Source organism: Sminthopsis crassicaudata, chromosome 1 (genome assembly GCF_048593235.1).
Source record: "Sminthopsis crassicaudata isolate SCR6 chromosome 1, ASM4859323v1, whole genome shotgun sequence".
Lineage (NCBI taxonomy): Eukaryota > Metazoa > Chordata > Mammalia > Dasyuromorphia > Dasyuridae > Sminthopsis > Sminthopsis crassicaudata.
In genome coordinates this window covers 559,684,089-559,697,235 of record NC_133617.1, presented here as the reverse complement: position 1 = coordinate 559,697,235, position 13,147 = coordinate 559,684,089, and positions in this window count along the sequence as shown.

Sequence of the window (13,147 nt, the reverse complement as noted above, 5' to 3'; positions counted from 1 at the left end):
TTTGAAAAATGATAATATTTTCATACTCTCCCCCAAATTTTTTACTTGATTGGAAATGGGAATATTCATGATTCCCCCCCAATACTTGATATCCAAAGATAAAATCTTGCCAAAGATTATGAAAACAAACAAGAAACTGAAGAAAAGAAAGACACAGATTAAGCTTTCTTCAATGTTTTTCAATAACAATATATATATATATATATAAAACTTTATATGCATATAAAGTGCTATAAATATATTTTTCTCATCTGACCCTCTCAAACTTCTCAGATAAAATTAGCTAGATGGTGCAGTAAATAGAATACTGAGCCTGGAATCAGGAAGGCCTAAGTTCAAAACTGGTCTCAGACACTTACTATGTGTCCCTGTTTACCACAGTTTCTTCATTAAAATGAAGATGCTAATGATTCGTACCTCCCAGTAGTGTTTTAATGATCAAATGAGATAATCATAAAATACTTACAAAATACTTTGCACATAATAAAAATTATATAAATATTAGCTATTCTTATAATAAGTATTATTTTGTCTCCATTTTATATATGACGAAATTATAGCTGAATGATTAAGTAACTGATCCAGAATTATACAAAGAATTCAATCTCAGGTCTCTTCTAATTATACAATTACCACTCTACCCATTATAACACCTAACTGCCTCAGGGCAAAGGTAAATGGAGAGTGAAGCAGTTCTTCTTTTTTTTTTTTTGGGGGGGGGGAGAGGGAAACAATTATAACAGTATAACTACTTGAATACAAAATAGGAATTTGAGAAATAGGTTACAGTACTGGACCAGAGACATGATATAGTAGTGATGGGAAACTTCAATAATCTAGATATCTGCCAGAACACTTCGTCTAGTAGAATAGCAAATAACTTTTTTCTTGGTTTAATGATAATTTCATCTACTAAAGGGTAGAAGGGGAAAAATTATATTATTGAACTGAATCTATTAACAGTTAAGGGGAACTGGTTGTGCATGTAAAAGTTATGGGGATCTTAGGACAAAAAGCATCTCTTTTCTATGGTTCTGATAAAAAAAAGGAAAGTAATTAAATAATGATCAGACATGTACCTTAGATCTTTAGGGAGAAAAACCCAGATTTTCTTGTTTTTATTATATATATATATATACATATATATATATGTATATATATATATTTATAATATTATCCCTTGTATTCATTTTCCAAATTATCCCCCCCTCCCTCTATTCCCTCCCCCCGATGATAGGCAATCCCATACATTTTACATGTGTTACAATATAACCTAGACACAATACATGTGTGTGAATATCATTTTCTTGTTGCGCAATAAGCATTAGATTCCAAAGGTACATGTAACCTGGGCAGACAGATATTAGTGCTAACAATTTACATTCACTTCCCAGTGCTTCTTCTCTGGGTGTAGCTACCTCTGTCCATCATTGATCAACTGGAAGTGAGTTGGCTTTTCTTTATGTTGAAGATTTCCACTTCCATCAGAATATATCCTCATACAGTATTGTTGTTAAAGTGTATAGTGATCTTCTGGTTCTGCTCATTTCACTCAGCATCAGTTGATGTAAGTCTCTCCAGGCCTTTCTGTATTCCTCCTGCTGCTCATTTTTTACAGAGCAATAATATTCCATAACCTTCATATACCACAATTTACCCAACCATTCTCCAACTGATGGACATCCATTCATCTTCCAGTTTCTAGCTACAACAAATAGAGCTGCCACAAACATTTTGGCACATATAGGTCTCTTTCCGCTCTTTAATATTTCTTTGGGATATAAGCCCAGTAGTAGCACTGCTAGGTCAAAGGGTATGCACAGTTTGGTAACTTTTTGGGCTTAGTTCTAAATTGCTCTCCAGAATGGCTGGATTCTTTCGCAACTCCACCAACAATGCATTAGTGTCCCAGTTTCCCCACATCCCCTCCAACATTCATCATTATTTGTTCCTGTCATCTTAGCCAATCTGACAGGTGTGTAGTGGTATCTCAGAGTTGTCTTAATTTGCATTTCTCTGATCAGTAGTGATTTGGAACACTCTTTCATGTGAGTGAATATAGTTTCAATTTCTTCATCTGAGAATTGTCTGTTCATATCCTTTGACCATTTATCAATTGGAGAATGGTTCGGTTTCTTATAAATTAGGGTCAGTTCTCTATATATTTTGGAAATGAGACCTTTGTCAAAACCTTTATTTTTAAAAATATTTTCCCAATTTGTTACTTCCCTTCTAATCTTGTTTGCTTTAGTATTATTTGTACAGAAACTTTTAAGTTTGATGTAATCAAAATCTTCTATTTTGTGATCAATAATGATCTCTAGTTCTCCTCTAGTCATAAATTCCTTCCTCCTCAACAAGTCTGAGAGGTAGACTATCCTCTCTTCCTCTAATCTATTTATTATCTCCCTCTTTATGCCTAAATCATGGACCCATTTTGATCTTATCTTTGTATATGGTGTTAAGTGTGGATCCATATCTAATTTCTGCAATATTAATTTCCAGTTTTCCCAACAGTTTTTTCCAAATAATGAATTTTTATCCCTAATGTTGGTATCTTTGGGTTTGTCAAAGATTAGATTGCTATAGATGTACCCTTTTTGTCCTTTGTATCTAATCTGTTCCACTGATCTACCGGTCTATTTCTTAGCCAATACCAAATGGTTTTGGTGACTGCTACTATATAATATAGCTTTAGATCAGGTACACTTAGACCACCTTCCTCTGAGTTTTTTTTCATTAGTTCCCTTGCAATTCTCGACCTTTTATTCTTCCATATGAATTTTGTTGTTATTTTTTCTAGGTCATTAAAATAGTTTCTTGGGAGTCTGATTGGTATAGCACTAAATAAATAGATTAGTTTGGGGAGTATTGTCATCTTTATTATATTTGCTCGGCTTATCCAAGAGCACTGAATGTCTTTCCATTATTTAAATCTGATTTTATTTTTGTGGCAAGTGTTTTGTAATTTTTCTCATATAATTCCTGACTTTTCTTTGGTAGATGGATTCCCAAATACTTTATACTCTCAACATTTGTTTGGAATGTAATTTCTCTTTGTATCTCTTGCTGTTGCATTTTGTTGGTGATATATAAAAATGCTGAGGATTTATGTGGATTTATTTTGTATCCTGCCACTTTGCTGAAATTTTGAATTATTTCTAGTAGCTTTTTAACAGAGTCTTTGGGGTTCTCTAAGTATACCATCATGTCATCTGCAAAAAGTGATACTTTGATTTCCTCATTTCCTACTCTAATTCCTTGAATCTCTTTCTTGGCTCTTATTGCCGAAGCTAGACTTTCTAGTACTATATTGAATAGTAATGGTGATAGTGGGCAACCTTGTTTCACTCCTGATCTTACAGGGAAAGGTTCTAGTTTATCGCCATTACAAATGGTGTTCACTGAAGTTTTAAAATGTATGCTTGTTTTTATTTTAAGGAATAGTCCATTTATTCTTATATTCTCAAGCATTTTTAGTAGGAATGGATGTTGGATTTTATCAAATGCTTTTCCTGCATCTATTGAGATGATCATATGGTTTTTATTAATTTGATTATTAATATGGTCAATTATACTAATAGTTTTCCTAATATTAAACCAGCTCTGCATTCCTGGTATAAATCCCACTTGGTCATAGTGTATTATCCTGGGGATGATTTTCTCAAGTCTTTTTGCTAATATCTTATTTAAGATTTTAGCATCAAAATTCATTAAGGAAATTGGTCTATAGTTTTCTTTCTCAGTTTTCGATCTACCTGGTTTAGGTATCAGTACCATGTCTGTGTCATAAAAGGAATTTGGTAGGACTCCTTCAATCCCTATTTTTTAAAATAGTTTATATAGCATTGGACTTAGTTATTCTTTAAATGTTTGGTAGAATTCACATGTAAATCCATCTGGTCCTGGGGATTTTTCCTTAGGAAGTTGGTTAATAGCTTGGTCTATTTCTTTTTCTGAGATGGGACTATTTAGACTACTTACTTCTTCCTCTGTTAATCTGGGCAAGCTATATTTTTGAAGGTATTCTTCCATTTCATTTAAGTTATCGAATTGATTGGCATAAAGTTGAGCAAAGTAGCTCCTAACTATTGTTCTAATTTCCTCTTTATTAGTTGTGAAGATTCTCCCTTTTCATTTTCAAGACTAACAATTTGCTTTTTTCTCTTTCCTTTTTTAATCAAGTTTACTAAAGGTTTGTCTATTTTGATGGTTTTTTCATTGAACCAACTCTTAGTTTTATTAATTAATTCAATAGTTTTTTTACTTTCAATTTTATTAATCTCACCTCTTATTTTTTGAATTTCAAGTTTCGTGTTTGTCTGGGGGTTTTTAATTTGTTCCTTTTCTAGCAATTTTAGTTGTAAGCCCAATTCGTTGGCCCTCTCTTTCTCTATTTTATGCAAGTAGGCCTTTAGAGATATAAAACTTCCCCTTATTACTGCTTTGGCTGTATCCCACACATTTTGGTATGATGTCTCATTATTGTCATTTTCTTGGGTGAAGTTATTAATTATGTCTATGATTTGCGGTTTTACCCAATCATTCTTTAACCATTTATCAATTGGAGAATGGTTTGATTTCTTTTAAATTAGAGTCAGTTCTCTAAATATTTTGGAAATGAGGCCTTTATCAGAATCTTTAATTGTAAAAAATATTTTCCCAATTTCTTACTTCCCTTCTAATCTTGTTTGCATTACTTTTGTTTGTACAAAAGATTTTTAATTTGATGTAATCAAAATCTTCTATTTTGTGATCAATAATGATCTCTAGTTCTCCTTTGGTCATAAATTCCTTCCTCCTCCACAGGTCTGAGAGGTAGACTATCCTCTGTTCCTCTAGTCTATTTATGATCTCATTCTTTATGCCTAAATTATGGACCCATTTTGATCTTATCTAGTATATGGTGTTAAATGTGGGTCCATATTTAATTTCTGGCATACTCATTTCCAGTTTTCCCAACAGTTTTTTTCAAATAATGAATTCTTATCCCAAATGTTGGTATCTTTGAGTTTGGCAAACACTAGATTTCTATAGTTGTACACTATTTTGTCCTGTTTACCTAATCTGTTCCACTGATCTACTAGTCTATTTCTTAACCAATACTAAATGGTTTTGGTGACCTGTTGTAGCTTGACTAACGTCCAAACCTGTTGTAGCTTGATGAAAAAGTTCAGAATGTATGATTTCAAAGGCAGGTCTCTTTATACAAAGAAACTTCTGGCATTCTTACTAGTGAAGAATTAGGCCAGAAAAGCCCATTCTTCTGAGTCTCATACATGGTCCAAAAAAGCATATATTGATTGTAGCAACTGACCAGCCAATCCAGAGTTCCACTAACAAAACTCCTGCCCTGTTGGCTTTTTTTGTTTGTTTGTTTCAATTTCCTTCCCTGGGAAAAGGGCAATGTGTGGTCCAAGCTGGAAAGCTCAAAGGCTTAAGTCTTACCCCTAAATGTAAAATTTCCCCCTCCTTCTGCTCCATTGAATTGGCACTTGATTAGCAGAAAACCAAGTGTATAAGGCTTTATAATATACCTTTAGATCAGGTACAGCTAGACTACCTTCATCTGTATTAATTAATTACCTTGAAATTCCCGACCTTTTATTCTTCCATATGAATGTTGTTGTTATTTTTTCTAGGTCATTAAAATAGTTTCTTGGGAGTCTGATTAGTATAGCATTAATTAAATAGATTAGTTTGGGGATTATTGTCATTTTTATTATATTCACTTGGCCTGTCCAAGAGCACTTAATGTCTTTCCAATTATTTAAATCTGACTTTATTTTTGTGGCAAGTGTATATAATTATAAAATGAATAATAAACAAACAAACACCTAGCATAGTTTATTCAGCCATTCCACAATTCATGGGCATCTTCTTAATTTTCAAGTTTTCTCATTCTTCATGTCTAGATCATGAACAATTTTGACTTTATCTTGGTATACAGTGGGTCAATACCTAGTTTCTGCCATACTAATTTCCATGAACTACTGAGAAGAAAATGTATTTCTTTCTGTCTCTATTCAGTTTTCTCCAAACAGCTATCATACCTAACTTTTCTAATATTCTATTTACCTCTTTAACATCTTTGATATTTGTTTTGTAGTTAGATTTATCTAAATACATACAGCCATTCTGGCGAGTAATTTGGAACTATGCTCAAAAAGTTATCAAACTGTGCATAACCTTTGATCCTGCAGTTTTACTCCTGTACTTATATCCCAAAGAGATTCTAAAGGGAAAGAGATCTGTATGTGCAAAATTTTTTAGGACAGCCCTCTTTTTTTTTTTTTTTTTTAATTTTTTATTTTATTTTATAATTATAACATTTTTTGACAGTACATATGCATGGGTAATTTTTTACAACATTATCCCTTGCACTTACTTCTATTCAGATTTTTTCCCTTCCTCCCCCAACCCCCTCCCCCAGATGGCAAGCAGTCTTATATATGTTAAATATATTACAGTATAATTTAGATACAATATATGTGTGTAGAACCGAATTTTTTGTTGCACAGGAAGAATTGGATTCAGAAGGTAAAAATAACAGTTTACATTCATTTCCCAGTGTTCCTTTTCTGGATGTAGCTGGTTCTGTCCATCATTAATCAATTGGAATTGGATTAGTTCTTCTCTATGTTGAAGAAATCCACTTCCATCAGCATACATCCTCGTACAGTATCATTGTTGAAGTGTATAATGATCTTCTGGTTCTGCTCGTTTCACTCAGCATCAGTTGATGTAAGTCTCTCCAAGCCTCTCTGTATTTCTCCTGTTGGTCATTTCTTATAGAACAATAATATTCCATAACATTCATATACCATAGTTTACCCAACCATTCTCCAATTGATGGACATCCATTCATCTTCCAGCTTCTAGCCACTATGAAAAGGGCTGCCACAAACATTTTGGCACATACAGGACCCTTTCCCTTCTCTAGTAGTTCCTTGGGGTATAAGCCCAGTAGTAGTATGGCTGGGTCAAAGGGTATGCACATTTTGATAACTTTTTGGGCATAATTCCAGATTGCTCTCCAGAATGGTTGGATTCTTTCACAACTCCACCAACAATGCATCAGTGTCCCAGTTTTCCCACAGCCCTTCCAACATTCATCGTTATTTGTTCCTGTCATCTTAGCCAATCTGACAGGTGTGTAATGATACCTCAGAGTTGTCTTAATTTGCATTTCTCTGATCAATAGTGATTTGGAACACTCTTTCATATGAGTGGAAATAGTTTTAATTTCATCATCTGAAAATTGTCTGTTCATATCCTTTGACCATTTATCAATTGGAGAATGGCTTGATTTCTTATAAATTAAAGTCAATTCTCTGTATATTTTGGAGATGAGGCCTTTATCAGAACCTTTAACTGTAAAAATTTTTTCCCAATTTGTTACTTCCCTTCTAATCTTGTTTGCATTAGTTTTGTTTGTGCAGAAACTTTTTAATTTGGTGTAATCAAAATGTTCTATTTTGTGATCAATAATGGTCTCTAGTTCTCCCTTGGACACAAACTCCTTCCTCCTCCACAAGTCTGAGAGGTAAACCATCCCATGTTCCTCCAATTTATTTATGATTTCGTTCTTTATGCCTAAATCTTGGACCCATTTTGATCTTATCTTAGTATGTGGTGTTAAATGTGGGTCCATGCCTAGTTTCTGCCATACTAATTTCCAGTTTTCCCAGCAGTTTTTGTCAAATAATGAATTCTTATCCCAAAATTTGGGATCTTTGGGTTTGTCAAAGATTAGATTGCTATTTTTATTCACTATCTTGTCCTGTGAACCTAACCTATGCCACTGATCAACTAGTCTATTTCTTAGCCAATACCAAATGGTTTTGGTGACTGTTGCTTTATAATATAGCTTTAAATCAGGTACACTTAGACCACCTTCCTCTGACTTTTTTTTCATTAGTTCCCTTGCAATTCTCGACCTTTTATTCTTCCATATGAATTTTGTTGTTATTTTTTCTAGGTCATTAAAATAGTTTCTTGGGAGTCTGATTGGTATAGCACTAAATAAATAGATTAGTTTGGGGAGTATTGTCATCTTTATTATATTCGCTCGGCCTATCCAAGAACAGTGAATGTCTTTCCAATTATTTAAATCTGACTTTATTTTTGTGGCAAGTGTTTTGTAATTTTGCTCATATAATTCCTGACTCTCCTTTGGTAGATATATTCCCAAATATTTGATACTATCGACTGTTATTTTGAATGGAATTTCTCTTTGTATCTCTTGCTGTTGGATTGTGTTGGTAATGTATAAAAATCCTGAGGATTTATGTGGATTTATTTTGTATCCTGCGACTTTGCTAAAATTCTGAATTATTTCTAATAGCTTTTTAGCAGAGTCTTTGGGGTTCTCTAAGTATACCATCATGTCATCTGCAAAAAGTGACAATTTGATTTCTTCATTTCCTACTCTAATTCCTTGGATCTCTTTCTCGGCTCTTATTGCCAAGGCTAGAGTTTCTAGTACTATATTGAATAGTAATGGTGATAGTGGGCAACCTTGTTTCACTCCTGATCTTACAGGGAAAGGTTCTAGTTTATCACCATTACATATGATGTTTACTGAAGGTTTTAAATATATGCTCCTTATTATTTTAAGGAATAGTCCATTTATTCCTATACTCTCAAGCGTTTTTAGTAGGAATGGATGTTGGATTTTATCAAATGCCTTTTCTGCATCTATTGAGATGATCATATGGTTTTTATTAATTTGATTATTAATATGGTCAATTATACTAATAGTTTTCCTAATATTAAACCAGCCCTGCATTCCTGGTATAAATCCCACTTGGTCATAGTGTATTATCCTGGGGATGATTTTCTGAAGTCTATTTGCTAATATCTTATTTAATATTTTAGCATCAATATTCATTAAGGAAATTGGTCTATAGTTTTCTTTCTCAGTTTTCGATCTACCTGGTTTAGGTATCAGTACCATGTCTGTGTCATAGAAGGAATTTGGTAGGACTCCTTCAATCCCTATTTTTTCAAATAGTTTACATAGCATTGGAGTTAGTTGTTCTTTAAATGTTTGGTAGAATTCACCTGTAAATCCATCTGGTCCTGGGGACTTTTTCTTAGGAAGTTGGTTAATAGCTTGGTCTATTTCTTTTTCTGAGATGGGACTATTTAGACTACTTACTTCTTCCTCTGTTAATCTGGGCAAGCTATATTTTTGAAGGTATTCTTCCATTTCATTTAAGTTATCGAATTTATCGGCATAAAGTTGAGCAAAGTAGCTCCTAACTATTGTTCTAATTTCCTCTTCATTAGTGGTGAGTTCACCCTTTTCATTTTCAAGACTATCAATTTGCTTTTTCTCTTTCCTTTTTTTAATCAGGTTTACTAAGGGTTTGTCTATTTTGTTGGTTTTTTCATAAAACCAACTCTTAGTTTTATTAATTAATTCAACAGTTTTTTTACTTTCAATTTTATTAATCTCACCTTTTATTTTTTGAATTTCAAGTTTTGTGTTTGTCCGGGGGTTTTTAATTTGTTCCTTTTCTAGCAATTTTAGTTGTAAACCCAATTCGTTGGCCCTCTCTTTCTCTATTTTATGCAGGTAGGCCTGTAGAGATATAAAACTTCCCCTAATTACTGCTTTGGCTGTATCCCACACATTTTGGTATGATGTCTCATTATTGTCATTTTCTTGGGTGAAGTTATTAATTATGTCTATGATTTGCTGTTTTACCCAATCATTCTTTAGTATAAGATTATTTAGTTTCCAATTATTTTTTGGTCTATTTTCCCCTGGCTTTTTATTAAATGTTATTTTGATTGCATTATGGTCTGAAAAGGATGCATTTACTATTTCTGCCTTACTGCATTTGATTTTGAGGTTTTTATGCCCTAGTATATGATCAATTTTTGTATAGGTTCCATGAACTGCTGAGAAGAAAGTATATTCCTTTCTGTCTCCATTTAGCTTTCGCCAAAGATCTATCATATCAAACTTTTCTAGTATTCTATTTACCTCTTTGACTTCTTTCTTATTTATTTTGTGGTTTGATTTATCTAATTCTGAGAGTGCAAGGTTGAGATCTCCCGCTATTATAGTTTTGCTATCTATTTCCTCTTGCAGCTCTCTTAATTTCTCTTTTAAGAATTTAGATGCTGCACCACTTGGTGCATACATGTTTAATATTGATACTGCTTCACTATTGATGCTTCCCTTTAGCAGGACATAATGCCCTTCCTTATCTCTTTTAATTAGATCAATTTTTGTTTTTGCTTGATCTGAGATGAGGATGGCTACTCCTGCTTTTTTGGTTTTGCCTGAAGCATAATAGATTCTGCTCCACCCTTTTACTTTTAGTTTGAATGTCTTGTCCTGTTTCAAGTGTGTTTCCTGTAAACAACATATAGTAGGATTCTGACTTTTAATCCAGTCTGCTAACTGCTTCCTCTTTATGAGGCAGTTTGCCCCATTCACATTTATGGTTAGAAGGACTAATTCTATATTGCTTGCCATCCTATTAACCCCTGCTTATGCTTTTCCCCTTTCCTTCCCTTTTACCCTCCTATCCAGTATTAAACTGGTAAACACCACTTGCTTTTCACAGCCCTCCCTTTTTAGGATCCCTCCCCCACCTTAAAGATCCTCCCCTTATTTTACCCCTTTTCCTCGAAATTACTGTATTCCCTTCCCCTTAGCTTACTCCTTCCCTTTCACTTTTCAATGAAGTGGAAGAAGTTTCACCATAAATCGAATATGTCTATTGATACACGCTATGTTCATCTCCCTCCTTTCTTTCTCTCAGATATAATAGGTTACCTTTGCCTCTTCATGAGATGTAGTACCACCACTTTACACTTTTTTATGATATAATCTCCTTTCCACCTCTAGTTTCTAAGACAAATTGTACATATGTTCTTTACATATTTTTTTGACAGAAGTATAGTTCTCAAGATTTCTTTTTACCTTTTTTAGAAGTCTCTTGAGTTCTGTATTTGAAGATCAAACCTCTTATGTAGGTCTGGTTTTTTCATCAAAAATAGATGGAATTCATTTATTTCGTTAAATGTCCATCTTCTTCCCTGGAAAACGATGCTCATTCTTGCTGGGTAAGTTATTCTTGGCTGCATACCAAGTTCCTTAGCCTTTCGGAATATCATGTTCCAGGCCCTGCGTTCTTTTAATGTGGATGCTGCTAGATCCTGTGTTAGACAGCCCTCTTTGTAATGGCTAGAACCTGGAAATTGAGTGGATGTCTATCAATTGGAGAATGGCTGAATAAATTGTGGTATATGAATATTATGGAATATCACTGTTCTGTAAGAAAAGATCAGCAGGAGGATTTCATAAAGGCCTGGGGAGACTTACATGAACTGATGCTGAGTGAAATGAGCAGGACCAAGATATCATTATATACTTCAACAACAATACTATATGATGATCAATTCTGATGGACATGGCTCTCTTCAACAATGAGATGAACCAAATCAGTTCCATTTGTTCAATAATGAATAGAACCAGTTACACCAATGAAGGAACTATGGGAAATGAGTGTGAACCACAACATAGAATTTCCAATCCCTTTTTGTCCACTTGCATTTTTGATTTCCTTCTCAGGTTAATTTTACATTATTTCAAAGTCAAATTCTTCTTTTGAAGCAAAATAACTGTGTGGATATGTATACATACATTGTATTTAACATATACTTTAACATATTTAACATGTATTGGTCTACCTGCCATCTGGGGAAGGGTGGGAGAAAGGAGGGGAAAGTTGGAACAAAAGCTTTTGCAAGGGTCAATGCTGAAAAATTGTATATATCTTGTAAATAAAAACTATAATAAAAAAAGAAAAAAAAAGAAATGACATATTAAAGACAAAAGGAAAGCAACTCCATGAGAAAAAATGTTGACAGAGACTAATGGTGATAAACAAGGAACTTTCACCAAAGTAACTAGATTTTTAAAGTGAAAGTATAGAAGATGAATATGACAGCGTAACAGGTACCTATATAGTGTAAAGGATATTAAAGGTCAGAAGAAGCAGCATCTGATAAGGGAAACTAAGGATGGCAAGAAAAGTTTTTGTTTTTTTACCTCTACTAGGAAAAAAAAAAAAAGAGGTTCAAAGGAGCAATAGAAATTTTATTTGGGGAAGAATGACAATAATTTACCATAGAAAGAAGGAAAATATGTTCAATTTTTATCTTGCTTTTTTCTTCAAAATTACTAAAATATAATAAATTATATATATTATAAATAAATTTATAACAGCTAAATTGAAATGGTTAAACAAATTAAATAGAAACAAATATTTAGATTCCACTAATTAATCAAGTCAGTTGGTCAGAATGAGCTGTAATTTTTGTGTACAAAAAATAATAAACAAAAAATATTGCAGATATCCTCATTTTCAGTAATATCTGAAAAATTATGGAAAACAGATAAAGTATCTTCAGATGGGAAGACAAATGCTGTCCTGATTTTTGGAAAAACAAAAGAAAGCAAAACAAGCAAACAAACAAAACAAATGGTAGTGTGAAGGAAAGAAAATGGAAGGGATTTTATAAACTGTATCTCAAGGACCTTGACTTTGATTCCTGGATAAATTCAAGAATAGAACATTAAATAGACAGTTGATGATACTGAAGAAAACTAGCCTTTTTTTTGCAGATGATTCTATGATTTACTTAGAGAATATTGAATATTTAACTAAAATTTTATTGAAAAATTCTTTAAAATTATTAGGTATTCTATAAAATATAGAATTACCAAGATGCATATAATAAATACATGAATTCAACTACTAAGAAAGGTAAATATTTATCTGTGCCAAAACAATAAAAATGATCAAATTATTTTATTTCATATATTAATATATAGTTTACTAAATTAATTTGTAAATTCAATGTTACAATCAACCTATCAAAAATGTAAAGATCTATAAAACAACAATAAACATTTTTATGGGGAAAGGTCAAGAATCTTAACAGAAATAATTCTAAAATGTGGAAAATAAGAGGGGGCCACTAGTGTGAGATATGTTGCAATGTATTTCTCACTGAATAAATTAATACTGAATAAAAAAAAAAAGTTGATTAGTGAAACATATTAAATTAGTGAAACAAGACAGAATCAATAAATATTATAACTTATTTTCAATAAAAA